The sequence below is a fragment of the Jaculus jaculus genome, chromosome 13, assembly GCF_020740685.1.
Source record: "Jaculus jaculus isolate mJacJac1 chromosome 13, mJacJac1.mat.Y.cur, whole genome shotgun sequence".
NCBI classification, from domain to species: domain Eukaryota; kingdom Metazoa; phylum Chordata; class Mammalia; order Rodentia; family Dipodidae; genus Jaculus; species Jaculus jaculus.
Window position 1 is genome coordinate 94,209,018 of NC_059114.1, and position 17,813 is coordinate 94,226,830.

The window sequence follows — 17,813 nt, forward strand, 5'->3', positions numbered from 1 at the left end:
CTTTAATCCCAGCACTCTGGAAGCAGAGGTAGGAAGATCACCATGAGTTTGAGGCCACCTTGAGACAACATAGTGAACTCCAGGTCAGCCTGGACTACAGTGAAACCCTATCTTGAAAAACAAACAAACAACAAAAATCCCTGAATTCCCTGGTTGGGATAGAGATAATTTGCATGTGTGTGCGCACACGTGCATGTTCATGTATGAGTACAGGCATGTGCATACCACAGTGTGCATGTGGTAGTCAGAGCACAATTTTTGAATGCCAGTTTTCTCCCTCTGTGGTGTTTGAGGCAGAGTCTCTCTCTCTTTCTCTCTCATTCTTACTATTGTTGACTTGCACTTGCAGTGAGCCTCCAGAAAATTCTCCTATTTCTGCCTCCCATCTCACTGACAGCATGCTAAGATCACAAAACTCCAATATGGCTTCCAGGTTTTTAATTGTTAAGCCATCTCTGGAGCCCAGGCTTCCAGATTTTTATAACTAGAGCTTTAACTAAGACACTCAGGCTTGCCCTTTACCCACTGAGCCATCTCTCCAGTCTGGGACAGACAAAATTCTAAGCTGTGGTCCCAATGATGATTGTAATACTCTGTGAAGCCTGAGCAAGACCCTGCTCCTGCTCAGGACTCAGGCCTCTGAGATTAAGAGGTTCCTACACCATCAGAGAATCCCTAGAACTTGGGAAGTACCTGGGGGACACAAGCAAGAAAGAATAGGGTAGATGGCAGACGCTGATCTGAGTTGAAGTGTTTCCATGGTATATCCATCCTTGAATCTGCCTACCAGAACAAGGGGCTGCTCAGCAGATCCCCTGGCAAATCAGCAAAACCTGGTTGTAATCCCTTGGGTCTAAACTCTGGACTAAAACTGCTGGTCTCTCTAAGCCTTATCTGCTGAAAGGGGTGGTGACAATTCCATCTCCCACTATTGTCAGGATGAAGTGAACACTTCATGCCTGTAATCCTAGCTCCTGGGAGGTACAAGCTGGATAGGGAGTTCAAGGTCATCATGGATACACAGGGAGTTTGACATCATCCTTGGCTACATATGCGATGTTGTCCCCCTTCAAAAATTAAAAAAAAAAAAAAATTCCAGATAAAGTGGCTCACACTTGCAATCCCCTCTGCAAATTTGAGCCCAGATTAGTCTACATAATAAATTATAAGCCAGCAAGAAGGGATACAGAGACCACAACTAAAACATAAAAAAGGGAGTAACAACCACATTAATCACAAGTCACCTGTGTAGAGGTGACAGTTAAGCATCCTTTCTGCACCTTGATACACTGTCTAACTGCTCTGATGTGGCATCTGAGGACAATTATTGTCCCTTTCATACAAATAAAGAACTTGCCCAAGGTCTCAACAGCAACTTGCCCCCAGTCTGTTTAGCATCAAGTCTTGCTTCCATTCAACCCTGGCTTGGTCTGGGTCTTCTAGCCACCACTCCAAGGTCAAGCTCCAATCACCTCTCTCTAATACCATCCAATGCTCCCTACCTTAAAAAGTTTCTTGCCATACACAGCCCATACAACAAGGGTCCAAGTACCTAGTTATAAGGGCAGCCACACAGCCACCAGTCCAATTCATCTGGTACAGCCACCGAGGAGGACACTGAGCCTATGGGCACGTTAAGCTACATGACAGGAGAGAAAGGGAAAAGTTTAGGAGTGACAATGGCAGAAAATCCTGTCAGGCTTCCTGGAAGCAAGTTCCCTCTCTCTCTAGACCTGATGACACAACCATCTCAGCCCAGTAGGCAGCACATTCAGAATCTAACCTCTCTCTTCTGTGTTTTTTTTTTCTTTATTATTGACAAATCTCATAATTATAGCCAATAAACCATGATAATACCCTCCCTAACCCTCACTTCCCCTTGGCAACTCTACTCTCCATCATATCCTCTCTCCCTCTCAATCAGTCTCTCTTTTATTTTGATGTCATCATCTTTTCTTCCCGTGCGTAGGTAGTGCCAGGCACTGCAAGATCATGGATATCCAGGCCACAGGCCATTTTGTGTCTGGAAGAGTACATTGTAAGGAGTCCAATCTTTCCTTTGGCTCTTATATTCTTCCTACCACCACTTTCACAATGGACCCTGAGCTCTGGAAGGGATGACAGAGATGTTTCAGTGCTGAGCACTCCTCTGTCATTTCTTCTCAACACTTTGGTGCCTTTTGAATCATCACAGAGGTCATCATCTCCTCTGTGTCTTAATCACATTCGAGCTCCTGGGCTCAGTTCCTACCTCCAGACCCATCTCAGATTCTAGGGATTCTTCCCTCCATCCTAAAGAGATATCACTTCCTAACTTTCTACAGTAAAAACCAGTTACCTCTGAACAAGCCCCACCTGCTGTAATCTTTCTATGTGTCAATGTCCTTCCAAAACAGGAATATTCCGTTGTAGAAACTAGCGCCCAGAGAGTTTTAGGAATTAGCTACTGGTGGCAGAGCCGAGACTTAAGAATTTAACTTGGTAAGGCACTTGCCTGCGAAGCCTAAGGACCCAGGTTCAATTCTCCAGGTCCCACGTAAGCCAGATGTATGTGGTGGCACACGCATCTGGGGTTCATGTTCAGTGACTAGAGACCCTGACACACCCATCCTCTCTCTCTTTCTCTCTCTGTCTCTAATAAATATATAAAAATAAATCTTTAAAAAAAGAATTGAACTTGGTACTCTACTTGGAAATACTTCCTATAACTTTCTACAGTAAAAACCAGTTACCTCTGAACAAGCCCCACCTGCTGTAATCTTTCTATGTGTCAATGTCCTTCCAAAACAGGAATATTCCGTTGTAGAAACTAGCGCCCAGAGAGTTTTAGGAATTAGCTACTGGTGGCAGAGCCGAGACTTAAGAATTTAACTTGGTAAGGCACTTGCCTGCGAAGCCTAAGGACCCAGGTTCAATTCTCCAGGTCCCACGTAAGCCAGATGTATGTGGTGGCACACGCATCTGGGGTTCATGTTCAGTGACTAGAGACCCTGACACACCCATCCTCTCTCTCTTTCTCTCTCTGTCTCTAATAAATATATAAAAATAAATCTTTAAAAAAAGAATTGAACTTGGTACTCTACTTGGAAATACTTCCTATCCTTCTGGAAATGGATCCCAGACAACCCTGACTCTGGAATACAGAGCTGAGAGGAGATGAGACATGTTCATAAGGAGCTGTAGTTCAAAGCCAAGAATGGAATGCCCCTGTGCAAAGTCCAGCCAACAGGTTCACACATGAAGAGAGCATGCAACAGCAGCTCTGAGAATCAGAAATGGCTACATGGAAAAAGTGAGACACCAGAGCTGCTCACTGGCAGGGGACAACTTGAGGGTGGGAGAGAGGAAGTGCCTGGGATATAGCCTTCTCACCAAAGCAGAGCTGAAGAGGCAGAAAGGGACAAGGGCATGGCCAAGCAGAGGGAAAGAGGCAGGCTCTGCTTGATGGTTGAGAAGGGTGGGTCACAGCATGCTGCAATCACATAGTGGGACACCTCCCATAGCTTGCCCTCAAATAAACAAATGCTCATTCACCATGTACATTTTCAATTTAGATTCAACCACCCTATATCAAGTAATAAGGAAGCAACTTAGCTCAAGATCTCCTCCATTAAGAAAAGAGTTTAGGCCAGGGATGATGGCACATGTGCCTTTAGTCCCAGCACTCGGGAGGCAAAGGTAGGAGGTTCATGGTGAGTTTAAGGCCATCCTGAGACTACACAGTGAATTCCAGGTCAGCCTGAACTAAAATGATATCCTACCTCAAAAACAAAATAAAAATTAATTAATTAAAAGAAAAAAGAAAAGTTTGATGGCACACTGGCCTTAGCCCTAAGGACACAAGTTTCAAGGCTCATCCAACCCCTTCCACTGAGCTCTAAACTACAAGGCCCAAGGTGATAGACAGAGCATCATGACAACCTTCAGGCTGGAGAAAACACATGCAGTGACCCCTAGAGATAAGGAGAACAACCCCTACCACTACACCTCCCCACCTTCAACCCGCCAGCCCCTTTCCCCAATTCATTATCCAGTCACAGTTGAGGATGAGATTGACCCTAATTCACAGACAGGAAATGAAATTAGAAGGACGGTTCTTCTGTGAAACCTCAGCCCAGGTTCTGGCTGTTGCTCCAGATGCTCTCAAGAGGTTGGGCTGGGTGTACTCTAGAGAACAGGAACTCTCCAACTGCTTCTTCACACATGGTAGGTATGGAACTTCCCAAGACAGGTAGAAAGGACCACTCCAGGAGCATGAGAAGAGTGAGGCTGGGAATGGGCTGACCACCACCCAATAGCTGAGTTCTCAGGTCAAAAGGGGACTGAGCCAGGCATGGTGGCACATGCCTTTAATCCCAACATTTGAGAGATAGAGTAGGAAGGGCACCGTGAGTTTGGGGTATTTGAGAATACATAGTGAATTCCAGGTCAACCTAGGCTAGAGTGAGACCCTACCTCGAAAAACCAAAAAAAATAATAATTAAAAATAAAAAAGGGGGGTGGACTGAGAGCAGTCACCCTGGCCAGACCCTGCTGGTGCATCCTCCTGTGCCCTCAACCACCTCTTCAGTCTCCTTACACACCCTTCAGCAATGGGATCTGGACCTAGGAGGTGTACTTCCAGAGTTAGCTGTCCATCCTGGGCTCTTACCCTTATGTTATCTCTGTACTCAAAAGCCCCACAGGATCAAACTATGCCCTCTGCCCCTAGGGAGCCTTTCCAAGATTGAAAAGCAGTGATAAGGTTCTTCCCTAATCCTTAGGCTACCAGTGATGCCACCCCTCAAGGGGCATCCTGCAGTATTCTTTCCTCCCCTCCATCCCAAGGCCTGAGTCAGACTTCCTCAGCTCTGCTGGGTCATACTTAGCAGCCTCTCTGAGTTGGTTTCGGCTGTGCCACTCTTGCCACTATCTCTGACCAACTGATCCTGAGAAAAGCATCACAATAAGATACAAACAAAAAAGGTGTGAGTTCAAATTCCAATGCTTTGACTCCACCCCATTTTCCCCATCTAAAATAGGACAGGGTGGAGTGCACAGCAGTGGCTACTTTGTGGGGTACTGTGAGATGTCAATACAGTGTCTGTAAAGAGCCTGGCACCATGCCTGGCATAAGGCACAGTAATAGGCACCACCTCAATGAATGCTTATAACTGTCTTGTCAGCTACAACATAAAGCCACAACTCCAAAACAGGAATTCTGTTCCCATTGTCTCCTTCCCAGAGTCTGCATCCTCAATCCTCAGTTTCTACTGCCCTTCCAGTGGCATCTACGACTAATCTAAGGTTACACTCTGCCCCTAGCCTTCCTTCCAATCCTGGTTTGCCATCCCCTGTTAGAGCAAAAGCCTCTTCAGTCAAAATCCAGTAGAAACTCACCCCATTTCATGTCCCCAGCCACCCCAGGCACAGACATTTTCCATACGTATTTTTAAAATTACCCCAACTTTCCATCTCAAGTAAAGAGCATCCAAGTCCTCCAAACAGTCCAGTTATTTCAAGTCATACTCAAAATTACATTCCAACCCAGTAAGAGAAGCCTGCCCAGGATCTAGAGACTTGCAGACCTGGCTGTGCTCCCAAAGCATGGACATATGGCCCAGAGCATGGGCAAGCAGAGAGCCCCAAGGCCAGAACAGAGAGAGTATTGAGCTACTGAGGCATCTCTGTAGTTTCTATGGAGTGCAGTTGTCTAAACTGGCTCCTGGGACAACCCATCTTTGGTTTTTATTCCTGACTACATCCTCAATCTTATTATAAAACCGTTCTTGCACATCCCCCTGTAAATGGAGGCTCCCTCTCCAACTTCTCTTGCTTTCTGGCTTTCTTTCTTCACCTGTTGACTTCCCCAGAGGCCCTGCCTTCCCTGCTCTGATCACAAAGACAAACAAGTGAGTCTGACCACATGACAAGGGACAGCCCCAGCGCTCAGGACCCCTTTCAGCTTTCTAGTCCTCTACTTAATCCTTTGCTTTTTAGAGCTAAGTGGGGGAATTTCCACTCTTGTTCCTACAAGCTGACAGTGATGTCAGCCTGGGAGAGCTCTCTATTCCCAGGGCCCAAAAAAAGCCTACAAACCATGCAAATCCCACATTCTGTACTGGGAAGCCTTGGAGCAATTAGGGCTGTGAGCACAATCCCTTACCCCCAAAGAACTTCATCATCCACTTTACCCAACACACTTACCCTCAGCCCCAGGTTTTTAAGATGTCATTAAACAGAAATTTGTTTTCTATCTTAAGTAATTACTCAAGACCCTCCCCCTCCCCAATCAGAGCTTGACTGGTAATCATAAGAGGTCACACCTAGGGTGTGAAAACCAGTGGGAGTCTTAGTCACTAATTCACTCATGGGGTCTATCCTAAGGGCCTACAAGGTGCCCAGTTCTGCCCTAGCTGGACTCAGAAACCTGTAAAGATGGGCACCTGTATAAGAATTCTACAATTCTAAAGCTGCTCAAAGTCCACATGCATACACAAGGTCTTTAAAGGCTGAAGCACAACGTCATGGCCCTTGGTTTGGCAATGAGAACCTAGCTGTATTCAAGTTACACAAGAGCTCACTTGGTATATAAATCCATGGCCTTGAGTCTTTATCTGCCCAAGGGTCCCACTCCTGGCCCTACCTCTGCCCTCTGCTAATCTGAAAGTGACCTGGTCTGGAGGGAGATGAAAGACTGTCATCCTTTGTGTGGTGGGGAAATGTCTGTTGATAAAGCCACCAGCTGTCCCCAACTGGAGACAGGCTCCTCCCTGCCCCACCCACACTGTGAGAGTAACTGATCTTGGACCATCACGAAGCTACAGCTCTGAGTCTAGGATCCAACTGACCTCCTCTTCTCTTGCTCCAGCTGCCCAGAGTAACAAGAGCAAGGGCACAAGACCTACCTAACCCAGGCATGTGCCAGGAAGAAGGGAATATAAGGGTGATGGGGAGGGAGGCAAGTCCACAGGAGTCAACTTAAAATAAAACCCTAAGCCCAGACTGACAGATCTTGTAAGAGACCTGTCCCTGAGACACACAGGGAGGAAGTCAAATCCCAGTTCCCTCACTTCCCATTTATACGACCTTTTCCATCCAGTGCCTCAGTTTCCCCTATGTAAAACGTGGCTAATTATAATGTGGGAGAATTAAGTGAGATTATGTAATAAATTTGCTAGGTGCCTGGCACATAGTAAACTGGATACTTGTTGAATGATATATAAGTATGCCAACATTTCCCTTCATCCTCGCTCTCACAGATAATTAATTTCACTCATTTTACTAGTGAGGAAGCAGAGGTTAGGGGAAGGTAAGGAACCTGCTCAAGGTCACATACTGGGAAGTGACACACACCCAGTCAACCTGACCCTCAGATCACAGGGCAATACTGCCCCAAGATGTTCCAGAGCTCCAGTGGGGACGGTGGGGAGGACAAACAATGGGATGCGAGGAGGCTGAAGTCAAGCTTGACAAGACTGCTGGTACGGAAAAGCCAGGTGGAGGAGTCCTCCGATTGCGGGCAGGTCCCCGCGCCCCCGCGTTCTACAGGCGTCCCTCCTCCCGCCCGTCCCGCCGCACTGCCGGGCAGCCCTCGGGCGTCCTGGGAACCTCAGGAAGGAAGGGGTAGAAACCAGGCCGCTTGGGGCCAACAGAAAACCGGTCCGGCCGCCTTCCCCTTCCCGAAGCAGGGACCCGGCCTCCAAAGTCCCTCCCTGGCGACACAAAAGTTTCCCCCGTTCGGGAGCCGGGGAGGAGGCATTCCTCGTGAGTGACATTCTCCGCGACCGACGGCCGCCGCGCCGCCAAGGCCCGCACCCGGCCGGCCCCGGGCCCGCGCCGCCCCCGCCTCTTTGTCCTCCCGCCGCCCACCCGCCCGCGCGGCGCCCGCGCGCACCAAACTTGCGCCGGCGGCCGCCTGGGCCGCGCGCGGCCTGCACGCCCTGCTCCCCGGCCCGCGCTGGGCGCCGCGCGCGGCCCGCCGGCCCGCCCGGCCCGGCCCCGCTCCGGCCCTCACCTGCGGCGGCCGCGGCCGCGTGGGCCCGAGGTGAAGGACGCCTGGGTCCCCTGGGCACCGCGCGAGTCGCGAGCGAGGCCGGGGAACTCGAGAGCCGCTCCGCCCCCGCCCCGCCCCGCCTCCCGGTGCCCGGCCTCGAGGCCGCGCCCGTCCCCGGCGGGGAGGCGTCCCCCGGCCGCGAGAAGTTGGGGACCAGCCGGGCCCCAATGGCCCCGGCGCCTACCTTCCCGGCCGCGGCCGCCGCCGCCGCGAGCCGGACTCGATCCCGCGGCGCTGGGCACGGGTCACCCACGCAGCCGGGGCTCGGGCGGAGGCGCGCGGCCCGGGGCGGGGCGGGGCGGGGCGGGACCTGCGCCGGAGCCGAGCTGGATTTCTCGCTTCCAGCCGGATTCTCCCCCGGCTCTCCGGGCCGATTCCGAGCCGCTCGGCGACCACGTGACGCGGGCTGCCTTTGACCCGGGTCTGAGAGCTGCTAGGGGCGGGGGCCCGGGGGTGTCAGATGCGGGACCCGTGCAGGCCCCACGCGGCGGCCTCGGGTCCCGGAGATGAGGACCCTGCGCAGACCAAGCCCCGGGGAAACCGACAAGTTATTTGGGGTCAGAGAGGGAACCGCGCTGGGGGTCGGAGAGGCCCCAGAGGGAAGGAGGGAGACAAAGACGCATGCCCGGCAGCGCCTCCCGGAGCCTACGAGCGCTCGCCGGCCCCGGGGACCCTGGGACTAGCCCTGCTGGCCTTTTGACATCGCTTCAGGGTCTCTTCTGACAGCTCAGGACAACAGGTCCCTCCTTGAGTAACCCCTCTAGGGCAAGACCTTCTTCGCGCCACTCACCCATTTCCAGACTACAACACTCCTTTATTTCTTTTACTGTAATGGCCTGGTTCACTTAATATTTTTATTGTTTACCACAGTGTCAGTCTCCCCCAAGATGTTCGCAGCTGAAGCCTCTCTGACACACAGTAGGCAGAGGAAGAGGTCGACCACTTTATGCAAAGGCTTCTCCACCTGATTTGTTCCCCACCCCCAATGGTGACCCATCTATTCCAAGGACCTTGAAGTTGAGCCAGGCCACAATGGTGGTTCCATTAAACACATGAGATCACTGAGTTTCATGTGCTGGTAAAGGCCCCTAACAGCTAGTGCTGAGCCCCAACTGCTCCCAGCCCAAAGCAGTCAGTCTGCCATCGGTAAGCCAGTCTGTAAGCTGGGGAATGTATGGTCAGGTGGAAGTGGGGGTGTGGATGGTGAGCCCCTTAAAGGTCCTTGCAGATGACCAGGTCTCTCCCCTCAGATCCTGATTCTGTGGGTCTGTGGTGAGGCTGGGGCACATGTGGAAAAGTAGGTTGGTCTAAGGACCCTCAGAGGCCCAGGATTGTTATGGGTAGGAAAGGAAACCTAAGTACCTAAGAGCAATCAGAACAGAAAGAAAGAATGCAGAGAAGGCCATCAAGACCTGGGAGGCAAGGTAGCCCCATTCTCGTTCCCCTAAAGGGGGCCAGGTGTCTACTCATGTCTCAGGGGAGGGGGAGATGTTGAAACCTAAACTCACAGAGATGCTGGGAGAAGGGGTGTGCAGTGACTGCTCTGTGTGCTCATGTGACACCTCTGGACAGGACACAACCAGATAGGACTGCCAGATGGGACTGAGCCTAAGGGTAGTGACTGAAACTCCCACCTGCAGGCCCCATACAGACAGGCATGTGACCTGCATATCGCAGCCACACCGGTTTGCCCAGGGGAAGCAGCCACAGACCAGCAAATCTTGGTGATCTGGGTTCCTGTGGTAAGCAGTTTAAAGTCCTTGATATGGCCTTTTAAAATTTTATTTATTTATTTATTTATTTCTTGGGCTTTCAAGGTAGATTGTCATTCTAGCCCATGCTGGCCTGGAATTCACTATTTAGTCTCAGGGTGGCCTGTAACTCCTGATGATTCTCCTACCTCTGCCTCCCAAGTGCTGGGCTTAAAGGCATGCGCCAACATGCCTGTCTTTATATTTCCTTGTTTGTTTGTTTGTTTGTTTGAGAGAGAGTGGGACAAATAACGAGAGAGAATGAGTGTACCAAGGCCTCCAGCCACTGCAAACAAACTCCAGACACATGCATCTGCCATACATGGGTACTGAGGAACTGAACCTGAGTCCTTAGGCTTCACAATCACCTTAACCTCCAAGCTATCTCTCCAGCCCTTAAAATCCTTGAAAATGGCTTGAGTCTTAAGCAGATTAAGCCCCTACAAAACAGCCCAGAAAGTCAGGTTCATCTGTGTGTAGCTCTGTTAACACTATGTTCCAGCCACTGTGCTTTTGTCCAGGCAGCTGCAAAGCTGAAAGAGATGGGTCTGCATGCTCAAGACATGGGTGGGGGTGAGATAGAGAGCTTATTTGGTAGTGTGCTTATTTCCTGGGTCTGATCACTCGGGATGGTGGTTCACTTGGTTTTTGTTGTTGTTTGGTTAGTTGGTTGGTTCGTTGGTTGGTTCGTTGGTTTTTGAGAGAGAGAAAGACAGACAGAGATAGGTCTTTGCAAGCAAGCACCTTTAACTGTTGAGCCATCTCTCCAGTCCTGTGATAGTACACTTGTAATCTCAGAACTCTGTAAGTAGAGGCAGATGAATCAGGAGTTCAAAGTCACCCTCAGCTACATGATAAGGCTTATTTGGTATGTCTTTCCTTGTGTCTGAGGCTGGCCAAGCTGAGTCTATGGGGAGGAAAGTGCTAGTGCTGTGGCTCACAAAAAGAGGGGTGCAAACAGAAAAAGCAAGTGAGGGGACTAGTGGGAGAGGTGGCCCCTGAGGAATGGGTGGAGCCCCAAGATGGAAATGGACATTCTCAGTGCAACCCACAGGGGCTGAGTGGGACTGGCTATAGAAAAAGCTGAATGGAGTGTGAGGGAATAAGGAGGAAGCAGCAAGGAAAGGCTAAGCCAGAAAACTGGAGGGTGTCAGGAATAGATGAGGAGCCTGGACCTTATCCTGAGGTACTATGGGAATGAAAAGGCTGTGAGCAGGTGAAGAAAGTAGTTACCTGTGGGAGAATGGAAGGGAGATGGTCAGCTAGGTCAAAGGTACAGTTAAAACAGGCTTGTGGGGTCAAACCTGTTAGTCAACTCCATGTCCCTAACAGCCTTCCCTACTTCTGAGTTGGTCAGCTGAGCCAGACACATTCCAGCTGACTAGAAGTTACCTAGGGAGGTGGGGAAGCCTAGGCCCCAGCTAGAGAGTGGGCCCACACTAGTGTAAATGGGGCCAAGGGCCAGAATTTTCTTTTTCTTTCTTTCTTTTTCTTTTTCTTTTCTTTTTTTTTTTTTTTTTTTTTAACTTTTTGGGTTGGAGAGATAGCTCAGCAGTTAAAGGCACATATGTCTGGAGTTCCTTTGCAGTGGTAAGTGGTGCTGGCATGACCATACAATCTCTCAAATAAGTAAATAAATATTTTTTAAATATTTTATTTATCTATTTGCAAGCAGAGAGAGATAGAGAGAATAGGCATGCCAGGGCCTCCAGCCAGTGCAAAAGAACTCCAGATTCATGTGCCACTTTATGCATCTGATTTATATAAATACTGGAGAATCAAACCCAGGTCATTAGGCTTTGCAGACAAGCATCTTAACCACTGAGCCAACTCTCCAGCCCCTAAATAAATATTTTAAAACTTTTCATTGCCCCCAAAGATTTCTGCATTCATAACCCTATCATGAATGCCAGTAACCAGAATGCCAGAATGGGGGCAGAAAGAAAAGGTATAAGAGGATGGCACAAGGGGAATGGGACCAAGACCATTTGTCCATATGGTAAAATTCCTAATAAATTTAACAAAAAAACTTTTTATTGACAGCCTCCATACATATACCTAATGTACCCTGATCATTATAATCCCCTCCAGCCACCCCCATCTTGTATACTTCTCCACTGAACCACTTCTTTCCAAATAATCCCTCTTCTATTTTTATGTCATCTTTTTTTAAAATTTTTTATTTTATTTATTTGAGAGCAACAGACACAGAGAGAAAGACAGATAGAGGGAGAGAGAGAGAATAGGCGTGCCAGGGCTTCCAGCCTCTGCAAACGAACTCCAGACACGTGCGCCCCCTTGTGCATCTGGCTAATGTAGGACCTGGAACCGAGCCTCGAACCGGGGTCCATAGGCTTCACAGGCAAACACTTAACCACTAAGCCATCTCTCCAGCCCTATGTCATCTTTTTTTTTAAAAATTTTTTTGTTCATTTTTTATTTATTTATTTGAGAGTGACAGACAGAGAAGGAGAAAGAGAAAGAGAAAGAGAAAGAGAAAGAGAAAGAGAAAGAGAAAGAGAGAGAAAGATTGAGAACCGGCGTGCCAGGGCTTCCAGCCACTGCAAACGAACTCCAGATGCGTGCGCCCCCTTGTGCATCTGGCTAACGTGGGTCCTGGGGAACCAAGCCTCGAAACGGGGTCCTTAAGCTTCACAGGCAAGCGCTTAACTGCTAAGCCATCTCTCCAGCCCTGTCATTTTTTTTTTTTTTGACCCTCACTTTATGCAAGACTTGTATAGATAGCCTCAGCCACCATGAGGTCGTGAATGCAATGAAAGACAACATTCTAACACATTGCTCCCCATTGTATGGCTCTTATACTTATTCCATATCCTGCAATGGTCCCTGAGCCTAGTAGGACTTGAATTCTAACCATGCCCAAAATTCTTTTGGAAGGAGTCAAGGTAGAGGCTCACTGTAGCCCAGGCTGACCTGGAACTAACTCTATAGTACTAGGCTGGCCTAAAACTCATGGCAATCCTCTTACCTCTGCTTCCCCAGACTAAAACCATGCCAGCATTGCCCAAAAGTCTGAGAAGCACTACCTTGCCCCTCCTTCCCCTGAGGACCTATGGTCAAGCCCCTTCCTCAGGCCCTCACTGCCTGCTTGACATCCCTTTGCTGTCCCAAAGCCAGCTCCAACTCAACAAGTCAAAGGCTAACCTCATTGTCTTCTGCCCAAACTTGCTTCTCCCCATCTTCCTTTGAGCCCATACCCATGCCCAGTCCAGAACCCTGACACAGGCCCTCTTGCTCCCACTAGCCCTCCTATTGGCCTTACCTCGAGGGTTTTTCTCTCTTTCCCAATCCCATTTATCCTTCACTCCAACCTTCCTCCAGCGCAAGCCACCATGCAAATAGTCCTCATATCTCTCATTCCTCTCTCCCTTCCCCCTTGCTCTTGACCTTTGATGCTATATCATCATGCCTCTTTCCTACTGAAACCCATCAACACCTTCCCACTCTCCTAGGATAAGCACCCTCTGTGGGTATCTGGCTATCACTGCTTGTCCTCAGTGGACATATATCCCCACCTTCTCAGATTGTCCTATTCCTTGGTAAGGGTATGGACTTAAGCCAGTATTCTGGGCTTGAACTCTGGCTCTTCCACATATAAACTCTGTTGGTTAGCTTCTCAATCTATGTGTGCTGCTTTCTTATCTCTACCATGTAGGCAACAATTTTCTATGCTTCTGAGGATTGTCTGAGAATTACATGGGTTATATATGGGTTTTGTTAGGGTTTTTTGTTTGGTTTTGAGGTAGGGTCTCTGACGCTAGCCCAGGCTGTCCTATAACACGCTCTGTAGTCCCAGGCTGGCCTGAAACTCACAGTAATCCTCCCACCTCTGCCTCCCAAGTGCTGGGATTAAAGGCATGTGCCACCATGCCCACCTTAAATGGGTCATTAAATGTAAAGCCTTTCCACATGACAAATAGTTAGCTAAATGATTCACTGTGATCCTTTAGCTTCTGTTAAACTCCATTTCCTTCCAGGCTTCTCTTAACCCCCAATGCAGCCCAGGCCTCTTGGCATACACTTCACATCTCCTCCCTTGTCAACCTTCTAGTACCTTGTCGGCTTCCCAGTTCACTTATCTAATGCAAAGGTCCTTGAAGGCAGGACTGACTTTGTCTCAGACACCAGATACATGTTGCTGCCTAAACAGAGGAACATTAATAGAGGACTGAGTTTACCTGCAAAATGTCCAGCAAAGGCACCCCATACATTCCTTCATTTAACATGTTCAGTACTTTAGAATCTTCCTCACAGGGAACTGGCAAGGAATTGGGAAGAACAGACCAGATAAGCAAGACAGATGTGACTTCCATAGGTCAAGGATACACCATATTGCCTTTTGCAAGGAGAGGGCTGTAAACACACAGGAAGATATAATACAATGTAACCATCTTGTCTTAGAAGTCTGCAGCAGTTTTGTTGCCCAAAAGATTAGGAAAGGTTTGGAAAAGTGAAAGTAAAGAGAAACAAATCAAAACTAACATTGCTGTCTTTTTAGACTCCATCAGGAGTTCCTGAAAATATGGTTTCTTTAGAGCAAAAAGAGTATCAGTCCTGTTCCAAGTATGTTCTGGCCACCTCTCTTTCTGTGCCCACAGACCTCCTATCTGACCTTCAAAGTCCCATTTAAGCAGCACCTTCTCCAGAAAACCTTGTCATTCCGGCTAGAGGTCTATAATGGGCCATGATCCCAGATTTAGTGACTTTCTGTGAATGTAGTGGGAATTTTCCAAGATTAACCAAATTTCATGTTATTTGCTTTAAAAAAAAAAAAAAGATTAGGGCTGGAGAGAGAGCTTAGCAGTTAAGGCATTTGCTGGCAAAGCCAAAACAAACAGCAGGTTCAATTCCCCAGTACCCACGTAAAGCCAGATGCACAAGGGAGCACTTGCAAGTGTAGTGCCTTTGCAGTGGCTAGAGGCCCTGGTGTACCCATTTTCCCCCTTTCAAATGAATTAATTAAATATTCTTAAAAATTAAAGGTAATTCAATGGATGTATAACCACATTTAATTTATGTTTGGACTTCAGTGGAAGCACAAAATAGCCTCTCTCTGACCATGTGACCTGCTCTATGATTTTGAAAACATGACCATCATAATCATAGCACTGACCACATGGTGTAGCTTGTTTCCTCCCACTCACTGAGACATACACACACAACGAACTTTTCAATGATAAGGACATATTTGCTGCCTAGAAAAACTTTTTTTTTTTTTTTTTTTTTTAGTTTTTCAAGGAAGGGCCTTGCTGTAGCCCAGGCTGACCTGGAATTCACTACATAGTCTCAGAGTGGCCTTGAACTCATGGCAATCCTCCTACCTATACCTCCCAAGTACTGGGATTAAAGGCATGCGCTGCCACACCTGGCTTTGGTATCTGTTTTTAAAAAACAGAGATAGGTTCACCTGGCATGATGGTGTACCCTGAGACTATATAATGATTTCAAGTCTTCCTGGGCTATAGTGAGACCCTATCTGGGGAAAAAAAAAAAAAAAAACGAAGGAAGAAAAGAAACCAGAGAATGTCTGAGATAGATGGGAACAAATTAGCAGCAATTACTTTCTTTGTTTTTTCTTTTTTTTTAGTTATTGGCAACCTCCCTAATTATAGACAATAAACCATGATAATCCCCCCCCAAGTTTCCCCTTCATAACTCCACTCTCCATCCACCTCCCTCTCTCAATCAGTCTTTTATTTTGATGTCATCATCTTTTCCTGTTATTATACTGGTCTTGTGTAGGTAGTGCTAAGCACTGCAAGGTCATGGATATCCAGGCCATGTTGTATCTGGAAGAGTGCATTGTAAGGAGTCCTATCCTTCCTTTGGTTCTTATATTCTTTTCACCACCTCTTTCACAATGGACCCTGAGTCTTGCAAGGTATGATGGGAATGTTTCAGTGCTGAACACTCCTCTGTCACTTCTTCTCAGCACTATGGTGTCTTTTAAGTTATCCCAGAGGATACCGTCATCTGAAAAGAGAAGCTTCTCTAACCAAAAGTAAGAGTAGCATTAACATATGGGTATGAACATTAAATAAAGTGTTTACAGGACAGTTTGGTGAGCAAAATATGTGCATTTAGCCAGACAAAAGCAGATATTACACTCATAAAGCTCATGACCTCCCCACCATAGGCTTTTGATTTGGTGTTCAGTACCAGCCATGAATTCCCTCCCATAGAGCAGGCCTCCAGTCCAATTAGAGAGCACTTGGTTTCCCCCATAACAGACATGCTACTATTGGACCCATTTGGTCATTTGGCCTGGCTTGCCAAACTTGAGGCTTGCAGTGTCCATTGTTTTCATGGCTGGTGACATCTGTCTTCAGTAGGCCTGCACGCAGTGCAGCTTTTTCCAGCTTTCTGTCAGTTGGTCAACAGGGAAGAGGTTTTCAGCTGAGCCCAGTTTGATTTCCCAGTGACCTCAGACATGTGGAGTCTTCAGCAATAGAGTCTTACCATCTATTCTTGATGGGAAACCAAGAGCTTTGGCAATAGCCTATAATGTTTTGGGGGCATCAGGGACCTCCTTGGCCAACAACTCACTGGAAGGTATCCCATTCCTGGCACTGAAATTTTTGTAGTAACAGTCTGTGGCTTCTGGGTGTGCCATTATCCAAAAAAGTAGGTTATCATGTGGCTTATTCACAATATCCTGAATTTTGGTTATCCCACCCCCCACACTCCTTTTACTCATTCTCTTCCCCTGACCTCACTTAGGCCATTTCATCCACAGTAATCTACTTATATATATAGAATACTATCCCCTTATGTCCATCCCCTCCTCTCTCCCTTATAGCCCTTTCTAGCTTACTGGCCTCTGCTACCAATTTTTACTCTAACTCACTCACGGGTCTGAACATTTGTAACTAGGAACCATGTATTAGAGAATACATGTGATGTTTGGCTTTCTGGGCCTAGGTTACCTCACTTAGTATAATCCTTTCCAGATCCATTCATTTCCCTGAAAATTTCATAATTTCATTTTTTACCACTGAATAGAACTCCATTGTATATATGTACCACATCTTTATTATCCATTCATCTGTTGAGAGACATCTGGGCTGGTTCCATTTCCTAGCTATTGTGAATAGAGCAACAATAAATATTGTTGTGAATATTTACTAATATCACCATAAGGTAGTGAGAAGTATCCTTAGGATATATACCTAGGAGTGCTATAGCTGGGTTATACGGTAAATCTATTTTTAGCTGTCTCAGGAACCTCCAAACTGATTTCCACAATGGCTGTACCAGACTACCTTCCCACCAACAGTGCACAAGGGTTCCCCTTTTTCCACATCTTCACCAACATTTATTGTCATTTGTTTTCTTGATGATAGCCATTCTGACAGGAGTGAGATGGAATCTCAAAGTAGTTTTAATTTGCATTTCTCTGACAGCTAAGGATGTAGAATACTTTTTAAGATGTTTGTATACCGTCTGTATGTCTTATTTTGAGAACTCTCAATTTAGTTCCATAGCCAATTTTTTAAAAAGAAACTTATTTATTTTTATTTATTTGAGAGCAACAGACATAGAAAGAGGCAGAAAGACAGACAGAATGGGCACACCAGGGCCTCCAGCCACTGCAAATGAACTCCAGATGCATGTGCCAACTTGTGCATCAGGCTTACGTGGGTACTGTGGAGTCGAGCCTTGAACCAGGGTCCTTAGGCTTCACAAGCACCATTTGCTAAAGAGGCTGTCTTTTCTCTAATGCATATTTTTGGCATTTTTGTCAAAAATTAAATGGCTATAGCTGCCTGGATTTACATCTGGGTCCTCTATTCTGTTCCATTGATCTATGTGTCTGTCTTTGTGCCAAGTATCATGCTGTTTTTGTTACTATGGCTTTGTAATATAGCTCAAAATAGGGTATGCTAATACCTCCAGCCTCATTTTTGATGCTTGAAATTGTTTGGGGCTATTTGAGGGTTTTCTTGTGCTTCCAAATGAATTTTAGAATTTTTTTTCTATTTCTGTGAATAATGCCATTGGAATTT

General features: G+C 47.3%; 1 protein-coding gene across 1 annotated transcript in view; it reads right to left on the bottom strand.

Annotated features, from left to right (window-relative positions):
• The window catches only part of Ndst1 (N-deacetylase and N-sulfotransferase 1), a 69,548-nt gene extending 61,484 nt beyond the window's left edge, over window positions 1-8,064 (bottom strand). Inside the window, exon 1 of the mRNA XM_045131984.1 lies at window positions 7,997-8,064. The gene's annotated coding sequence lies outside the window, so the exon portion shown is untranslated. The remainder of the gene's footprint in view (window positions 1-7,996) is intronic.
• Window positions 8,065-17,813: the final 9,749 nt, after the last annotated feature.